The sequence below is a fragment of the Macaca mulatta genome, chromosome 9, assembly GCF_049350105.2.
Source record: "Macaca mulatta isolate MMU2019108-1 chromosome 9, T2T-MMU8v2.0, whole genome shotgun sequence".
NCBI lineage: Eukaryota > Metazoa > Chordata > Mammalia > Primates > Cercopithecidae > Macaca > Macaca mulatta.
In genome coordinates, this window is record NC_133414.1 from 98,467,897 (window position 1) to 98,488,117 (window position 20,221).

At 36.2% G+C, this 20,221-nt stretch overlaps 1 protein-coding gene and 1 non-coding gene across 3 annotated transcripts in view; both read right to left on the minus strand.

Moving 5' to 3' along the window:
- Positions 1–20,221, minus strand: part of PRKG1 (protein kinase cGMP-dependent 1) — a 1,342,028-nt gene that overhangs the window by 1,005,924 nt on the left and 315,883 nt on the right. The window lies entirely within an intron of this gene.
- On the minus strand, positions 8,926–9,007 carry MIR605 (microRNA mir-605). Its single transcript, NR_032642.1, has one exon. It is a non-coding gene; the product is annotated as a microRNA mir-605 (primary transcript).

Sequence of the window (20,221 nt, forward strand, 5' to 3'; positions counted from 1 at the left end):
CCTGGGCAGCAGCAGTTGGTCCCCCTTTCCAGCTTCCTGTACACTCCCAGAACCAGCCTCATCATACTCTCAGCACCAGCACCAGTTGATGGTGCCCCCTCCTCAAAGGTCTCAGCTCCTTGCCAAAGTCTGATAAAACCACCTCCTCAGAAGACTGGGTTCCAGCTCAGTGAGATCTCGTCTGAGCTTGCAGGTCCTAAAACCCCACTTTTTCCCTTTAATTTACCCTAAATGTGCAATTGCTTCTTGCAGTTGACTCTGTGTTATTCTATTATTTTTCTAGCACCTCTCCTCAACCTGCTTGAACAATTTCTATATTAAATCACTTCTGATAAAATATCTCACATTATCTAGTTTCCTGGTCACATACCGACTACTGATTGTTAGGGACCAGTGAGAAGACTAATGTAATAGCCTTGCTATTACCTCGCTCAGGAAAAAGACAATACGCCCCTGAAATCACAAGATGAGAATAAGAATGAAAAGATATTAACAATAACATCAGCTAATGCTTACTGAGCAATAGGCCCACATGCTTTGTATGAAACATGTAATTTAATCATTGCAAAATCCCTATGATGTAGTTAGTATCAATAGGCCTACTACCATACAAGGAAATTGAAATATGAAGAAGTTAAATGGCTTGTGCAGGATCACTAGAGAGTAAATAGTGAAATAGGCAGAGACCTGTTCCTATCTAAGCAAAAAGCCAACACTTTAAGCATCTCTGTACTTACCCAGTTTCCCTGACACCACAACTACTCACAGAAATTACAAGTAATCTATACAAAGTAACATAACAAAGCAAAAATATAGTACAGGAGTACAAGGGAAAGGAATTCACTTTGACAAGTTCTGAGATGTAGCAAAGCTCCATGGGATAAGTTAGCACATAAATATTTAATATACCTTAGGTACTTGAATTCCCAGTTGTTAATTGTTTCATTTTCTTATTTGGATTTCAAATTACTTTTCTTTGATTTAAGAGGCAAATAAACTAAAATGTGGAGCTCAGTAGACATAATCTACATTTGTGTTTACTGAATGTCTGAATTTTGACAACTAAAAACCTAGTGAAACCAAGTGAGATTAAATAGACTTTCTTTCTCAGAGAATCTCTTCTTTCCTTGGGGCTATATTAATCTGCTCTTAATACACAGAAAAATTAAGTTCTTAAAATTATTTAGAGTACCTCAAAAGTATAGCATAAAACTTTATAAAACATGGACAGATATAAATAATATAGAACCTATTTCAGTCTCTGGTGGTTTATGTTCATCAGAGCTATTCCAAAAATTAACTGTCATAAAGTACATAGAATGCCTATTGCCTCTACTCAGGACAGCCTCTACTGTACATATTTAAATAAAAGGTAAGTAAACATAGAGACCAGGAGTTCAAAAATAAACATGAACTTGAGGAAAATGCAAGATGCATGTGAAATATTGAAGCACCATTCTACTAGAAAAAAAGAACCCCACTTTTCACCACACTATCAGAAATAAGGAAAGGAGAGTCAATAAAATAGAGTGTTTAGTAGCAAATGCTCTCGAAAAGATCATCTTGGAGTCAAATCCTGGTGCCGCCACTGATTGCATTACCTTGGACAAGTTACTTAACCTCCACAGTCTTCTCAGCTTCTTTTTCTACAAAATTAAGCTAATAATACTTTCCTGTGTTAAAAAGCTAAGCGCAGTATCTGGAACATGCTAAGCACTCGATAAATGTTAACTCTCATTTTACCTGGGAAACATGGAGTATAAAGGGATTGTGTGTATGCATGTACATAAATATATTTGTGTAGTAGTTATGCATTATATTAATATGATATATAAATATATTAACACTGTATACATTATCCATTGATAATCCATTGATAATACATCCAATGATAATGTATTATTGGTATAATACATTATCATTAAGTATCAAATTCTTACACAAATTGCAAGTTTGTTGATATTTCTCTAACTCAGGAAGGGAGTGACTGATACTCAGAATCCAGGAGAAACAGTCTGCTCCCCATTTTCACACTTCTGAAATGTGTAAGGCACAGGTGGAAGATGGTACTGCAGACAAAAGAATCCTTGAGTGGGAGCCAGAAGACTCCATGACTTCAAACAAATCCCTTTGACCTTTCTAAGTTGAAGTTTCTTCATTGGATAAATGGAGATATTCTCAACTTCCTTAGAGGAGTTTTGAGGGATTTAGTAAAATCACATAACTTTTGGCAATGTAAGTAAATGAACTTTGCAAAATACTCTGTAAGCTCCTTTCATAACTTCTGCTCATATTGTCTTCAGTGGGATCAGTTGGTCATGAATCCTGCCTCCTCAGAGAAGAACGATAAGACTAAGTCTTCTTTACTAGATATTATATATGGAGAGCAAAGCACAAATTTCTTTCCTGGATGGCTGAATTAATCCAAACATTGAAAACACATACTCCGGAGTGAGAGAAAGCTGATTAGCATCTCTCACAGGAAAAGGCATTCAGAATGGACATGTTTCTTTTCTCTGCCTCCCCTTCAACATACACATATCAATTATGGAAACTCCCAGAACTACACAGGGGTACAACCAAGGCCATATTGGGCAAAAGCCTGGCTTTATATGGAAATTTGAAGAGGGAAATATGCATATCAATTTCAAATAGGTGATTTTCAAGCCCAAATCCCACTCTTGAATTCTGATATGCAACTTGCCATTCTCTCCTATGAAACTAAAATTTCAAAAAGAAGCTCGAAATGTAAGTCAACTATGAAATTTGGGTACAAATGCCATATTCTCTCTGCAATATACTCTCTGAGCCTATCCAGTGTAATGGAATGAAAAGAAAGTAGACTTTGACTCAGACCAAACTTAATTTCAATCCAGGTTCTGTTACTGTGAGGCCCTAAATAAGTCACGAAGTCATCCTTGCTGTAGCATTGTCTTCAGTAAAATAATGATCATATAATGTCTACTTTCCAGAGCTATTCCAAGAATTAACCGTCATAAGGTACACATAATATTTGGTTTAGTGTCTATTGCATCTACTCAGGACTGCCTCCAAGAAGTGATGACCCGAGGCTTCCAATAGACAGAAATTGAACATATTCAACCTCTTATTCCTCTGTGATGTGTGATAGTTATTCTGACTACAAAAGCCCTCTATATCAGGAATGTGATATTAATTCACAATATATGTGCTTAGCAAGTCAAATTCTCTAGGAAGAAAAATGATATTTTTATCCAGAAAAACATAAAACAATGCAAAATGTTATACTTTCACACAGTCAAAACAATTGCTCCAGAAAGCTGGAGCAGAGAAAAAAGGAATGCTATTTTGGTGTTCACATGGTTATAAGGAAGATGCTGAAATCAGCACATTCTCCTGAGTGCATGGATCACTCAAGGTATAGCACATTCTGTTCATGCTGCCCTAAGGCTAATTGAAAGGCTTCTGCAAGGTAAACAGATCTTAGAAAGTTTTTTATTTGGGGGATTTTTCTGGAAAAAGTTATTTATTTACTTATTATTTGGAGAGAGGCACTCTTTCCAGTAAAGTAGTCTCTTGTAAATTAGCCCTTTAACAAATGCCTCTACCAGTCACCCTCAACAGCTTTTCTGTGCAGGAAGCCAACATAAAGGAAAGTTAGTAAGTCAAGCCACAAAAGTATACATATAATTCAAGGGCATTTCTGAAAATGTATAAAGCAGGATAGGAGGCCTATCCTTTAAGGTTACTGTTCTATTTCTAAAATGAAACTCTACTCTTGGAAGAACTAGGGTCTCATAGCTATTGCCCTAAAATTGAAGGGCTACCTTTCTAGAGGTGAGTGTTCCCATAAGATGCAAGCTCAGTCCTGTGATTCAATGCATCCCCAGACCTTCAGGGAGGCTCTGGAAAATAGGATCTGTCCAACTGACAAGTGACCAGTTGATCAAAGCTGCTGAATGAATGCACCATGACAAAGTCTTCATTCTCTAGCAGCACATAGAAAGAATGGCCTTGCTGATTCTGGCCCTGGGTTGAAGCACTAGCTCTGATCTCTCTACCCCTTACAAGTAATATGATGTAAGGAAGTGACAAACTTCTGGTCCCCCATTTCTTCATCTGTAAGATATTTAAAGTGTCTCTGGATCTTATCAGAAAGTCCAATCCCTCGTATATGATTAAAATAGATTTTACATCATCCTTTGATATTCAACCTAATTATTATATCAGTTGTTCACATGTTTTTTTCCTTAGAGATATTTGATTCTACGTAATGTTTTCAAATTAATTTTTTAATATTACATCACTATATGAGATTTACTATATCAAGGTTTCCTTTTGCTCTATATGTATCTTTTCTAACTTATTTTTCAAGTGTTTACACTGATTTATTTTTATTAGTACATTCCTCTTAAGGTTTTTCTTCCAAAGAAAATTCCGATTTGGACCACTGAAACCTAATGATCATTTACAATGTCTTAAAATATTTTGGCTAGGCACGGTGGTTCATGCCTGTAATCCGGGCACTTTGGGAGGCCGAGGTGGGCAGATCACCTGATATCAGGAGTTCAAGAACAGCCTGGCCAACATGACGAAACCCCATCTCTACTAAAAATACCAAAATTAACTGGGCATGGTAGCAGGTGCCTGTAATCCCAGCTATTTGGGAGGCTGAGAAAGAATTGCTTGAACATGGGGGGCAGAGGTTGCGGTGAGCTGAGATCACAGCACTGCACTCCAGCCTGGGCGACAGAGCAAGACTCTGTCTCAAATATGTATATATATAATATTTTGGATATAGTTTTATTTTAAAATTGAAAAATAGTTTGTGATATCTTAGAGAGAATTAAATACTAAAGATATGTTTTATTTACTTTTTCTGTTAGAAAAATGCAATAACACTGGAGACAAAAATCAAATTTCATATTATTATCTTCTCCAGAAAGTAAGAATGTATTTATACTTTCACTGTTTATATTAAAAAGCAAATAAGATCCGCCATGACCGGTAAGATGAGAATTTTTAAAGAAATTTACAGCGAAGTTTTCTAGGTTAGCAGTAATTGCTAATCATTGAGTTGAAAGAGTAAAAGAGACTGATCAGTTTTCCATCAAGCGAGACCAGGGGCGTTTCTCACAAATAAGGCATGGTTTTGGCAGACGTCACCGACCATTCACACAGGAGGGACATCTTAAACTAAATAGGCCTGTTTGATCTTCTACTTGGTGACTCATCTCATAGCCACTGATTGCTGTGAAGACTAGCAGTAAACATTTAACTCTTAGAAAATCTTGAATTAAATAAAGCGAGAGTGCCATGTAAAAGATATTGTATTATTCATATTAAAAAAATTAAAGTGAACATTGCACGGAAACTTGGGAAGTCTTTGAGAGAAAAGAATAGAGGAAGATGTATCTTCCTAAAGTTTTAATGTTGGACAGAAAATGGCATTTTGTTAATATCTTACATTTATGTCCCTTGTGGAATAGCTTTCCCTGGGTATATTCTTGACTGCTCCACATTCGCAAACAAACCAATCTTAACCAGGTTTCAAACCAATCTTAACCCGGTTGAAATACCATCCATTCCCTGGGGCTTACTTTATTCCCTTCTTTCCCTGGATGGAATTAATCCCTCTATCCTATAAAGGGCCAAAATACTTTTGCAAGAAGCTCCACCACACAGGCTGTGTGACCTTGGGTGAAATACTTAACTTCTCTGAACTTTAACTGTAAAATAGAGTTTCAAGTTTCCTATTTTTAAAAGGAGGGTAATAATAGTACCTTCTTTATAGACTTATTATAGTGATTAAATGAGGTCATATTTACAGCAGATGTTCCATATTTCCTGCTTGGAAGACAGCCTGTCTATTGTGAGTGCTGGATAAGTGTTTGTTAAGTAATGAAATAAAGTACATCTCAAATGTGACTCACTGTCTTTATCCTCTCTTGTAGCCTGGAAGCTTTTCCCAGTTAAAGACAATATCTTCAAACCCCCGTATTTGGTAAGCTTTTCCTGGTTTTGGTAGCAGTTATAAATATCTGCTCATTAAAAAAAAAGTGAACTCCAGGTTTTGCTACCAATTAGTCATTTTAAAAGATTGGCCTGAAAGAACCAACACTGAAGATATTCCTATTTTTTCATACTTTCTTAGGCTATCATTAGGCCTCAATTACATCATCAGTGCTTATGACACACCATAGGCACTTAATAAACAGGTGCCAAGTGAATAAGATCTAGTGAGCAAATAACTCTTCATCTCAAATTACTAAAATGACTAATATTTTACAGGGAATAATTCTGTTCCTACATTATCGCATTTACTAAAAATGTGTGTCAAGGAGATGTTATATACAATTTGAATAAAAGTTTTTAAATGTCTCTGGAAGGCATGTTTACCATAAGGCCCTACATTAATGTATGTACCAGTTAATCAACAAGTGTCAATTAAACCTCTAGTAGTGCTCCTCCCTGTGCTAATGGCAGAGTGTATTTCAAAAGAAGTATAAGATACATCCTCAGTGGATTTACAGACTAATTGAAACAGGATATAGCTAACACTGTGGTTCCAAACCATTTGATCAGCACTCTGAGTAAAGTAACTTGAGAGAGGTCAGAGCACCAGGAACTGGACTAGAGGCTGATGGATGGGAAGAATTCACATGGATGACACATGAGAAGAGAAGGCAGGGACACATTCATCCTGATACCTCACTGCTCATACTGCTTTGCTCATACTCATCACACTAAGCTGAACTGGACTCCTGTGACTGCAAAACCATAGCCAAGAAGCCAAACCTGCAATGTCCGGTGGCAGCGGGGGAGTCTCAGGAGACAAGATCAATTAGAACAGGGCTTCTTAAGGGAAAGTGGTCCCCACACTGGTAATTCAGCTCGCATGCCCACAGACTGACTGGGCCAGCTTGCCTTCCATTGTCTGCCAACCCTCGCCTGGCTCTCCTGACTGCACCCTGACCTATTCCCAATCCTTTGGTCTTTTTTTGGATAGATTACTATGGATTTCTGTTGCTCCATTTGACTTAAACATTAGTTTCCAAATAAAATATAAGCCAATTCTCTGCACATTTTGAAGTGGCTCACTCAAGGCTGCAATGTTTAAAAATTGATATTTCTCAGAGGGTTTTGTGTATTTCCCCCCTGCTACTTCAGAAATAATTAGGTGAGTTTATTAAACAGGTCTAAAAGAAGGTACCTTTCTTTTAGGCATTTTTTTTCCCCTCTCATTCCCCAAACATTTCATTACTATTTTATCCCTTCTGAGCCTAGCCAGAAACTTGGCCTCTTTTGACTCCCAAACATACTAAGTTATTAAAAATACCTTTCAGCCAATATTAAGGAAGGGTCAGTGAAATGAACTCAACATGGGGCTTAAGCAGAGCACAATGATTTCTTTGACTTAGTGTAGGAAATGAATGACGATGATTTTGGACGGCCAGTTTCTTTCACTAATCTGTTGCTGAACTCTATCAGACATGAATGTTTCTTCTTGTCAGATTTCCTAATATTTCTCCATTGTGCTGTCACCAAGACATGAGAGTTAGCTGGCATGACAAGAGCTTATCTCACTCAAAAAAAGTCAACATTCCACAGAAAGTTATGGGACCTTCAGTTAGTATTAAGAGGAAAGTGAAGTTAGAAGCTTAACACTCACAAGGTTTATACAGGAAAAGAAAGGCATACACACTATTTTCAGGCTGCTGCTAATTGAGTCTTATTTGGATTGGAGCCTTCTGAAAGGAATCAACACATCAGGAATGGGTAAGCTAACAGGGGGGAGACAGCTGCTGAATATAATTCTGGAGACAGCAGCCCTGCTGCTTAGATCTTGGATAACACAGAGGTTCAGTATGTAATTGACTATGGAACAAGAAGAACATTGTTTTGTAAAAGAAGGTACCTTTGCTGGGGTCCACAGAAACAGTTATGGTTCTTACCTCTAAGAGAGAACTGTGTTCAACTGTGACTTTTAGATTTACCTTGCCAAATCTGTATTTGTCTCAAAAGTCAACCACACTCTAGAGTAAAGCAAAATTCATCAGTAAGGCTAAAATTTTGCAGAGAGAAATAAGAAAGGTGTGTAATATTTAAATAAGAACTCAGCATCCCAACAAAGATCTTCTTAATCAGAACAAAAGAGAATAAATCATTAAATACAGTAATCCACTGAGATTCACCTGAAGGTATGGCACACAACTTTCATAAATCCCAAATTTATGATACCACTATAATATACTATTACTACACAAGAAGTAGATGTGAATAACTCACAAAGATTACTGTGTATGACACAGAAAATGAAAGAGAAGAAAAGCTGCATGGACAGCAGCTGCTCTGACTGCATGTGCAGTGGCTCATTCACCAACACACAATTCAAATTCAAGCCTCAGCAAAATAACTTGTCATAAGCCATGATCCCCTATAAGGTCATCTTCAAATAGACAAAATAGTGACATTTAATTCATAACGACAAGGTTCTACTCTCTTGCTGAGCAAGTAATCCAATCAACTGTGGTGTAGTTTCATCAACTTTGGAGAAAAGGCAATTTTCTTTCAAGATTTGACACCCTTCATACCCTCTGCCTATAATTCCAGATGGTAGGTGTAGGTGGTAGAAATGTTAGGTTGAGCAGAATGATAGTACCTAAAGAGGAATGAATAGTACCAGGAAATGCGTGACTCATGGCATTCTAATTTTCTTGAAGTTCTTTTGTACATTTGCATCAAGATTTTCCACAAAATTCAATCCTGACTTTAATTGTAACTTTAAGAGTCCTTTATTGAATTTCTATTATTGCACAGCACTTACACCACATGAGGTATAAAAGAAGCACATAATGTCATTGAGAGGCCAGAAAAAAACAAATGTGCAGAGAACAATATACCTATGGCTGTCAGCCTGTAACATAGGTAATCTGAATCTTTAGTCCTAACTTGGTTCTAAATCCCACAGTGCCTTCTCTGTTTTTCCCAAGGAGAAGGCACCGTGGGATTTAGAACCAAGCTAGGGTTACAGACATATGTTATAGGCTGACTATGAAAGTTCTACCAAAGTTTCTACTTTGAAGAATGACCAAAAAGAGGCTGGGCACGGTGGCTCACACCTGTAATGTCAGCACTTTGGGAGGCTGAGGTGGGCAGATCACCTGAGATCAGGAGTTCAAGACCAGCCTGGCCAATATGGTGAAACCCCATCTCTACTAAAATTAAAAAATTAGCCAGGCGTGGTGGGGAATGCCTGTAATCCCAGCTATTCGGGAGGCTGAGGAAAGAGAATTTCTTGAACCCAGGAGGCGGAGGTTGCAGTGAGTCGAGATCGTACCACTGCACTCCAGCCTGGGTAATAGAGTGAGACTCCATCTCAAAAAATATACTTAAAAATAAATAAAATTTAAAAGAATGGGCAAAAAGAGATACTGGCTAAAGTCCTAAGCAGTAAATTCAGCAAAGGCAAAAAGACAGGTAAGTGTGTGGGGCTTTAAGGAACCATTAACTGAACCATCTTATTGGAGCAAAGGGCTCATTTAAAGGCATGAGTGAAAGTGACAGATGGAGTAATGGTCATATTCCTTTCATTATCACACTTTACACAACAAACCTTTGTGCTCCATTGCACTTAAATACCAAGAAAACACTCACCAAAGGACAATATTAACACATTTATGTCAACCATATGATCTCTGCATACAGATCATAGCAATCAAGCTTCCAACCTTTTGTTGCATGCCTACTATGTGCCAGGAATTGTCCTAGCACTTCCCTTCCAATTCCCCATCCTATTTAATCGCTTCACATTCTACCACTCACAAACTGTAGATTTATTTTACTCTCAGTCCCACATAAAATACTCCAACTTAACTATTTTTAATTCTACCTGCATGATATTCTTTCATCCATCTAATGTTTCCACCTTAGATCAGAACCATTTCACATTTCAATTCCTACATTACCCCCTAGACTCCAGGCTTATAGTTTTATAAAATAAGATTGTAAAATAAAAATCCATCTTCTCCCTCCCTCCAGTAAAGGAGAGAAGTAAGTGTGTAACAGCTAATATCTACAACGGTTTTACTACGCTGAGTGCTTTTTAGGTAAAGCTGTTTCATTTAATGGCCCAGCAACACTGTTGAAAAAGGAAGAACCTGGAGTATGGAGAGACTGAACAACTCCCACCAGGTTCATGTAATCAGTAACTGGTGGAGCTAGAATTTTTAATCCGGTCCAACTCAGAACCTAAATCTTTTAAGAGCACAAGCTTAGTCATAATATTTAATTCAGTGCCTTTTCTTTACCTATAAAATAAACCATTTTTTGTAGTACTGGCAATGTAACTCTTGAATTAGATTGTGTGGGTTCAGATTTCAAATGTGTCATTTGCCAGCTGTGCAAACTTGGACATAATAATTAATATCCCTAATCATGAATTTATCATCTATAAAATGGATAATATTAGTTTCTTTATATACCATTGTTATAAGGTTAGGAGATAATGCATGTAAAACATATACAGGACCTAACATAGTAAGTGCTTAATAAGAACTGATGAAGGAATAATGGTTAGGTACGTAAATGAATGAGCGAATGAATTTCCTTTACATACATCTCTTTATATAAACATATCACTCATAGTAACAAGTATAGGTAAGGACATCTACTCTATCCCTCATTGTTAGGGTTAAAAGCTGCTTGCATTGTTTTTTAGGAGAAGCTTTTTAAGATATCAAGGTTAAAAAAGAAACATACGGCAAAGATGCCATCTTCAAACCTACATAGTAATGCAGTATGTGTATCTTGATCAATGAATAATTAGATTGTACAACAAAAGTTCTACCATTCCTGTTGCTCATACATAGAAATGCACATGGGTCACCTACATGCTTCCTGACTTGCTTTTGCTTTCTCCCCAGGTATTACCCAAACCTAAAAGTATGATTTTTTACAAGTTAATAATTTTCTTTTAAGAGTTGTTGTCAAAGTTTCCCCTCAATCCTAATTTAAGGTAACTATAAAATTATAATATGAAAATCTAAGAATTCACATGTTTTAAAAGGAAAAAAGATAAATCAGTAGCAAAGAGCTAGTAACAGATGGCGACTTAGCAGTTAAAGCAGCATTTTTATTATATTTCAGATAGTAAAGTTTTTCTATGACTCTACTGTTTAAATGAACACCCACAGGTTCACCATCTAGAAGTGGCATGTCCCCTAACTTTGGAGAACAAGTTGATTCCCAGAGTTCAATACCCTCAAGGTCATTTACTTTCTCTAAATGTCTACCCTCCTCACAACATGCACTTGTTCCCCCTATTACAAATCAACCAATCTTACAGCTTGCAGAACAGAAGTCAAGAATTCACTGAATCTTAAAATAATACTATAATATCATTGCCAGGGAAGATGAACTGTTGCTTTTCTTCGCTTTCGGAGTCGATGCTTTGTATTTATTGTTTCCTTGTTTGACCAGTCCTAGAATCGAAGGTTAACACAGAGGAATATCCTCCTTAAAGGAATGAAATAACCCCTTCATTGCTCACTCTGTTATATTTATCCAAGTTAAGAGATGTTAAACAAGGAGGGAAAGAATAAAGGTAAAGCTAAAAAGCAGACTAAAGAAAACATGGAAAAGCAGAGGCGGCAATGTAACTAAGTTTAATTTCAGAGCAAATGAAAACAAAAATACAACATAAACACCTACACTAAAAAAGAACATTCTCAAATAAGCAACATGACTTTACACCTCAAGGAACTAGAAAAAGAGGAAGAAGGAAGAAACTAAGCCTAAAATTATCAGAAGGAAGGAATTAATAAAGATAAGAGAAGTAAATCAAATAAGAAACAGACAACAATAAAAAATCCATAAACAAGAGTTGATTTTTTGAAAACATCATCAAAATCAACAAACTCAGCTAGGCTAGTAAGAAAAATTGGAGAAGATTCAAATAAATAAAATTAGAAATAAAAGAGAAGATATTACAATGGATGCCTCAGAAATGAAAAGTATCATTAGGAACTATTGTGAACAATTATATGCTAACAAACTGGATAATCTAAAGGAAATAGATAAATTTCTACAAATATGCAACTTATTGAAGCTGAATCAACTAGAAATATTCTAAGTAGAAAAAGTGCACAAGGAAGACATTTCAGTCAGTAATCAAAAGGGTCTCAAAAAAGAAAAGCTCAGGATCAGATGACTTCACTGGTGAATTCCAGTAAACAATCAAAGAAGAATTGATAATAATCCTTCCTTAACCCTTCCAAAATAAAAGTAAAATAGGAGGAATCACTTCCAGACTCATCTTATGAGGCGAGGACCATCCTGATCAAAACCACACAAAGATACAACAAGAAAGGGAAACTAAAAGCCAATATTCCTGATAAATGCAGATGCAAAAATCCTCAATAAAATACTAGCAAACAGCATTCAGCAGAACATTAAAAGGATCATACACCATGACCAAGTGGGATTTATCCTTGGGATGCAAAGATGGCTCAACATAAGGAAATCAATCAATATGATGCATCACACTAACAGAATGAAGGCCAAAAACAATATGATCATCTCAATAAATTCAGGAAAAGCATTTGACAAAGTTCATCATTCTTTCATGATAAAAACTCTCAACAAAAGAGGTATAGAAGGAAATTATTTCAACACAATACAGGCCATATACGAAAAGCCCACAGCTAACATAATAATCAATGGGCAAAAACTGAAAGTTTTTCTTTAAGTTCTTGTATAAGATATGGATGTCCATTCTCACTACATGTATTCAACACAGTACTGGAAGTCCTAGCCAGAACAATTAGACAATTAGACAATAATAAAAAAGAAAGAAAGAAAAGACCTCTTCAAGGAGAACTATAAACCACTGCTCAGTGAAATAAAAGAGGACAAAAACAAATGGAAGAATATTCCATGCTCATGGACAGGAAGAATCAATATCGTGATAATAGCCATACTGCCCAAGGTAATCTATAGATTCAATACCATCCCCATTAAGCTACCAATGACTTTCTTCACAGAATTGGAAAAAAACTGCTTTAAAGTTCATATGGAACCAAAAAAGACCCTGCATTGCCAAGACAATCCTAAGTCAAAAGAACAAAGCTGGAGGCATCATGCTACCTGACTTCATACTGTACTACAAGGCTACAGTAACCAAAACAGCATGGTACTGGTACCAAAACAGAGATATAGACCAATGGAACAGAACAGAGCCCTCAGAAATAATACCACACATCTACAGCCACCTGATCTTTGACAAACCTGAGAAAAACAAGAAAAGGGGAAAGGATTCCCTATTTAATAAATGGTGCTGGGAAAATTGGCTAGCCATAAGTAGAAAGCTGAAACTGGATCCTTTCCTTACTCCTTATACGAAAATTAATTCAAGATGGATTAGAGACTTAAATGTTAGACCTAAAACCATAAAAACCCTAGAAGAAAACCTAGGTAATACCATTCAGGACATAGGCATGGGCAAGGACTTCAGGTCTAAAACACCAAAAGCAATGGCAACAAAAGCCATAATTGACATGTGGGATCTAATTAAACTAAAGAGCTTCTGCACAGCAAAAGAAACTACCATCAGAGTGAACAGGCAACCTACAGAATGGGAGAAAATTTTTGCAGTCTACTCATCTGACAAAGGGCTAATATCCAGAACCTACAAAGAACTCAAACAAATTTATGAGAAAAAAACAAACAACCCCAGCAAAAAGTGGGCAAAGGATATGAATAGACATTTCTCAAAAGAAGAAATGTATACAGCCAACAGACACATGAAAAAATGCTCGTCATCACTGGCCATCAGAGAAATGCAAATCAAAACCACAATGAGATACCATCTCACACCAGTTAGAATGGCAATCACTAAAAAGTCAGGAAACAACAGGTGCTGGAGAGGATGTGGAGAAATAGGAACACTTTTGCACTCTTGGTGGGATTGTAAACTGGTTCAACCATTGTGGAAAACAGTATGGCGATTCCTCAAGGATCTAGAACTAGAAATACCATATGACCCAGCCATCCCATTACTGGGTATCTACCCAAGGGTTTATAAATCATGCTGCTATAAAGACACATGCACACGTATGTTTATTGCGGCACTATTCACAATAGCAAAGACTTGGAATCAACCCAAATGTCCATCAGTGACAGAGTGGATCAAGAAAATGTGGTACATACACACCATGGAATACTATGCAGCCATAAAAAAAGGATGAGTTCGTATCCTTTGTAGGGACATGGATGCAGCTGGAAACCATCATTCTCAGCAAACTATCGCAAGAACAGAAAACCAAACACCGCACGTTCTCACTCATGGGTGGGAATTGAACAATGAGATCACTTGGACTCCGGAAGGGGAACATCACACACCGGGGCCTATTATGGGGAGGGGGGAGGGGGGAGGGATGGCATTGGGAGTTATACCTGATGTAAATGACGAGTTGATGGGTGCTAACGAGTTGATGGGTGCAGCACACCAACATGTAACAAACCTGCACATTGTGCACGTACGTGTACCCTAGAACTTAAAGTATAATAAAAAATAAAAATAAATAAAAAATCAAAAAATTTTTAAAAAAAGAAAAATACGAATCAAATGTATCTAATTAGGAAGGGAAGAAATAAGCTTATCTCTGTTTGCAGATGACATGATCATATATGTAGAAAACTCTGAAGACTACAAAAAAAGAAAAAAATGTTAGAACTAATAAAATAATTCAGTGAAGTTTCAGGATATAAAATTAATATTCAAAAATAAGTCATGTTCTATACACAAACAACAAACTATGTAAAAGGAAAATTAAGAAAACAATCCCACTCACAATAACAACAAAAAAATAAAATACTTAGGATTAACTTAACTAAAGAGGCAAAAGACTTACACACTGAAAATTATAAAATATTGATGAAGAAAATTTAAAAAGAGACAAATGGAAAGACATACATGGTTATGGATTGTAAGAATTAATATTATTAAAATGTTCATACTACCTGCAATAATCTACAGATTTTATGTAATAGCTATTAAAATCCCAATGACATTCTCTGTAAAAGTAGAAAAAAATACTAAAATTCATATGGAACCATGAAAGACCTCCAATAGCCAAAGCAATCTTTTTTTTTTTTTTTCTCTTACAGACAGGGTGTTGCACTGCTGCCCAGGCTGGACTGCAGTGGCACAATCATAGCTCACTACAGCCTCAAACTCCCGGGCTCAAGCAATCCACCCTCCTTAGCCTCCCAAATAGCTGGGACTACAGGAAATTGCCACCGTTCCCAGGAAATTTTTTTATGTTTCAAATTTCTTTGAAGAGACAGAGTTATGTTTTGTTGCCCAAGCTGGTCTCAAACTCCTGACCTCAAGTGATCCTCCGGTCCCAACCTCCAAAGTGATGGGATTACTGGAGTAAGACACTGTGCCTGGCCTCTCAAAGCAATGTTGAACAAGAAGAACAAAGGGGAAGGTATTGTACTTTCTGATTTAAAAATATCTTACAAAGCTATAGTAATCAAAACAGCATGGTAGTGGCATAAAAATAGTTATATTGACCAATGGAACAGAAAGAGCCCAGAGGTATCAGGTTAGTGCAAAGTAATTGTGGTTTTCCCATTACTTTTAATTACATGAATTAGCATTAAAAGTAATGGCAAAACCACAATTACTATTGCACCAACATGATAAATCCACCCATTACCATCAACTGATCTTTGACAGTGGGGAAAGGATGGTCTCCTAAATAAATTATGTTGGGAAAACAATATGTCCACCCACAGAAGAATGAAATTGAACTCAACTTACAACACATACAAAAATCAACACAAAATGAACTAAAGACTTCAGCATAAGGCCTGAAACCATAAAACGAGTAGAAGAAAACATAAGAAAAAATCTTCTTGAAATTAGTTTGGATCATGATATTTTTGGACATGATACCAAAGCACAAGAACAAAAAGTAATAATATACAAGTAAGACTGCATCAAATTAAAAAGCTTATGAAGAGCAACAAAAACAATCAACAGAATAAAAAGGCAACCTATAATGGGAGAAAATACTGGCAAACCATATACCTGATAAGGAATTAATATCCAAAATACATAAGAACTCATACAACTCAATAAGTAAAAAATAGACACTCTATTAAAACATAGCTAAAAGGTATGAATAGACAGTTCTCAACAGAAGACATACAAATGTCCAACAGCCATATGAAAAAATGCTCAACATCACTGACCATCAGGAAAATCCAAATCAAAACTACAATGAGATATGACCTCACACCTCTTGGAATAATTAGTATCAAAAAGACGAAATATTAGTGAGGATGTGAAGAAAACACAACTTTTATACAGAATGGAACTTATATTGGTGGGAATGTAATTTGGTATAACCACTGTGAAACACAGCATGGAATTTCCTCAGAAAGGTAAAAACAGAACTATCATTTAGCAATCCCACTTCTAGGTGTATATCCTGCCACCAAAAACAAACAAACAAACAAACAAACAAAAAAATCAGTATGTTGAAGAGATATCTGCACTCTCATGTCCATGGCATCATTATTTACATTAGCTAAGACATGGAAGTAATCTAAATGTCTGTCAATGGATGAATGGATAAAGAAAATGTGGTATAGGTACACAATAGAATACTATTCAGCCTTAAAAAAGAAAGAAATCCAGTCATTTGTGACAACAAAGATGAACCTGGAGGATCTTAAGTTAAGTGAAATAAGCCAAACATAGAAAGACAAATATCGCATGATCTCACCTTAAATAGAATGGAATCTTAAATAGTCAAACTCACAGAGACAAGAGTAGAATGGTGGTTGCCAGGAGTTGGTTAACAGGGGGAAATGAAGTGATATTGGACAGGGCATACAAAATTTTAGTTATGCAAGATGTGTATGATATGGATAGCTTATGTAATTATAGTTAGTTATAACGTGCTTTAATTAACAATAATGTATTGTGTACTTGATATATGATATATGTTAAGTGTTCTTGCAACAAGAAAAGAAAAAATGGTAACTGTCAGGTGATAGGGATATGTTAATTAGTTTGATTGTGGTGATTATTTCACAATGTATATGTATATCAAAACTTCAAGATGTATAATTTAAAGATATAATTTTTTCATTTTTCAACTATACTTCAATAAAGCTGGGGGGAAGAAAGAAGTAAGAGCAAATATGTAACCAACTAAGATACTGTGAGGGCAGAGATTGGGTCTGTCTTGAGCACAATTGTACCCTAGAACTTAGCACATTGCAATCCTCCAAAGTTCATTGGAGAAACAAATAAGAATAAAAAGGTGGCTCCGATCATTAAGTAGATAAAATGGCGTTGAGTGTAAACCATAATAAGTCTCAGAAGAGTTTAGTACAAAATTTAAAACTATAGAATAGTATAGGTGCCAAAACATATATGGTTGTAGATATACAAGTTGGTATATACAAGGTGCATAAACACCCACAGGCAGACCTAGAAAAGGAAAATATTTTGCCATAGCTGAAAAACATAAAATGTCTATATGTGTTTGCAAATCTATAGACAAGGTCAGTTGAAAGGAACCAATATAATTTTAAAATAGCATTTTGAGCTATTGCCTAATGCAGAAAAACCAAATCCTATTCCACTTAGAGTAATGACTCTCACTTTAAAAATAAACATGACTTAATATTGAACAAGACTCAAAGGTATTTTGTACTCTTAATTCCCCAAAAGAGCACTGAGGTGAATAGTTCTGTTAAACAAATTATCATGTAGAAAATATGTCCTTTCTTTGTTCATTTAAATAGCAGGCCTATGTCACTTGTCCTAAAAAAATCGGGCAAGTCTTACCCATTCTGTGAGCTGCAGTGAAGCAAGGAGAAAGAGGGGTGAGGTTTGAGAAAATGAAGGCTTGAGGTTATGCAGAGTGAGATTGTGAACAATGTTTTTCCTAATTTATGGAAGATGTTAAACCCAGAGTAATGCCAGCGAGAATTCAGAAGTGTTCCCTCAAGCTTGATAAATAAATAACTTTAGGGTCAGAGTAACTAAGAAGGTCTGGTAGCAATGCTAGCTGTGGTTTTAGATTGTGTTCATTTCCCACTGTTTCACAGTATAGCAGATAATTCAAAACAGAATTTAGTAACTGCCATGTTGCAGCTCTGTCTTTTTAAGTCTCCTCCTAAAAAGAGATTGACCCCAACAACGTTAAAAAAAAACTGCACTAAAAGAAGAGTTTCCACAAATTATCAAGGTGTTTTAGGTTTTAGACTTAGAAGTACTCCAAGAATGTTAAAGGGTGATTTTAAAACATTTAAAGGCGATTCAATGTCTCAAGGACCTCAACTTTATAGTCGGGGGCAGTAAAGCAAAAATAAGAGTAAGAAAGATTAAGGTATAAATGAGATAATATACTAGAATGTAAACACATCTGAACATTTTTAAGGTACTTATGAGCTACTAAGAAGCCATATTTGCATAAACATTCTAATGACCATCTGTTTTAGCTAACATCCATTCACCTCTTTTTAAAGCACACTCTTTCTTTTCAGGGGGGAAACCATTCCTCTTAAGTTTTGTGGCTTAGGTGAGTCAGTTTTCAGGGGTTCAGCCTTGATTGATTGCAAGGTAGCCATTCTCATTGGTTACAGTGAATGATTCAGATACGGGCCCATGATCGAATTTGAGCAACGAGACTCAGACCAGAACTTCGGCTTGGCGCTGAAGAGAGACACTCCTTTTCTACTGGACCTAAGCAGCAGACTCTGGTTATGTCTACAGTTACCTTTATCTTGTTACCACGAGGAGATAAATGAGAAAAGGAGATCCCAGTGGGGCCCAGAGACAGAGAAACTACTTCCTCTTGATGACTGTCAAGCCTCTAGACTAAGTTATGTCTGAAACCAGCTTGTCTTCGTATTCTACAGGTGAGAAAGCCACTAAATTAACTTTTGGCTTAAGTCAATGCAGGCTGGGTTTTCTTTCATCTGTTTCCAATAGAATCCCAACTGACCAAGGAACCCTCTTGGAAAAAGGTCATGGGCATTAACTTTCAATAACAATGCTTCAGTTTTTGGAAGAGAGGAGTCATTTTGATAACTATTACTCAGCTGCCTTCTGTGTTCTATGAAGAAATAAGTGTAAAAGAAAAAGCAGAAAAGGCTCACTTCACTGAAGACTGTGTTTTTATTATGTATACAAAGACTATTGACTGTTTAAAGCAAAAATATTAACCACATGTAGTATAACTTATAGTATATATTGAAGTAAAATATATAAAAACAAGAATGCAATAGGTAAATGGAAAAACATGGAATTTTACTCTTCACCTCTTCATCTGGCAGTGACTAAGAGAACACAGGGACTTGTTCAGGAGCACACAGTCGAGACACACCCTATAACCTCCCAGAAATAAGTCAGAGAGACTCCAAAGGGATCAGAAAGTCCACAGGTGGTTGATAGAGATGCGGGCCAGGGAAATGTCTTTGGTAGACTGTCCATATAATCCCACGTTTACTGGGGTGGGGCAGCCTAAGGAGACATAGATTATACAACCTTAATTTATTTTAACTGAAATGAATATTTTTCTTTCCTTTACTCAGGAAGAAGAGAAACTCCAATTCTGCTACATCCTGAAGCATACAATTATTTAAAAGAATCACACTATCATAGATTTGAGAGCTAAATGGATCTCTACATATTGTGATGTAAGAAGTCAGACTATTACAAAAATAGTCTCTAAAAGTAAAATAAAATAAAAAATTGATATATCATAGTGATACATATTTTTGGAAATCCTGGGCTCAAGTGATTCTCCTGCCTCTTAGGCTGATTAGCTTTTGCCATGTCCCTGGTAATCTGAGGACAAAATGCATCATTTATGTAGGTGCGCCTGTAAATTTAATGGTATCAAATATTATAAATGAATTTTGTATAATTCTTTGTTAGTTGTCTTTTTTTGTTTCTGTTTTTGCTTTTTGAGACAGCATCTTGCTCTGTGTTCCAGGCTGCAGTGCAGTAGCACAATCACAGTTCGCTTTAGCCTTGAACTCGTGGGTTCAAATGATCTTCTCATCTCAGCCTCCTGTGTCCAACATGAACACAAAAGTGTCTACATTTCCTCAAAGTTGATAGTGATGCTCTGAATGTATATTTATCTCAATTCTCTTGACAACAGCAAATTATCAAAGAATAATCCCCAATTCAAGTAATTTTAAAGGT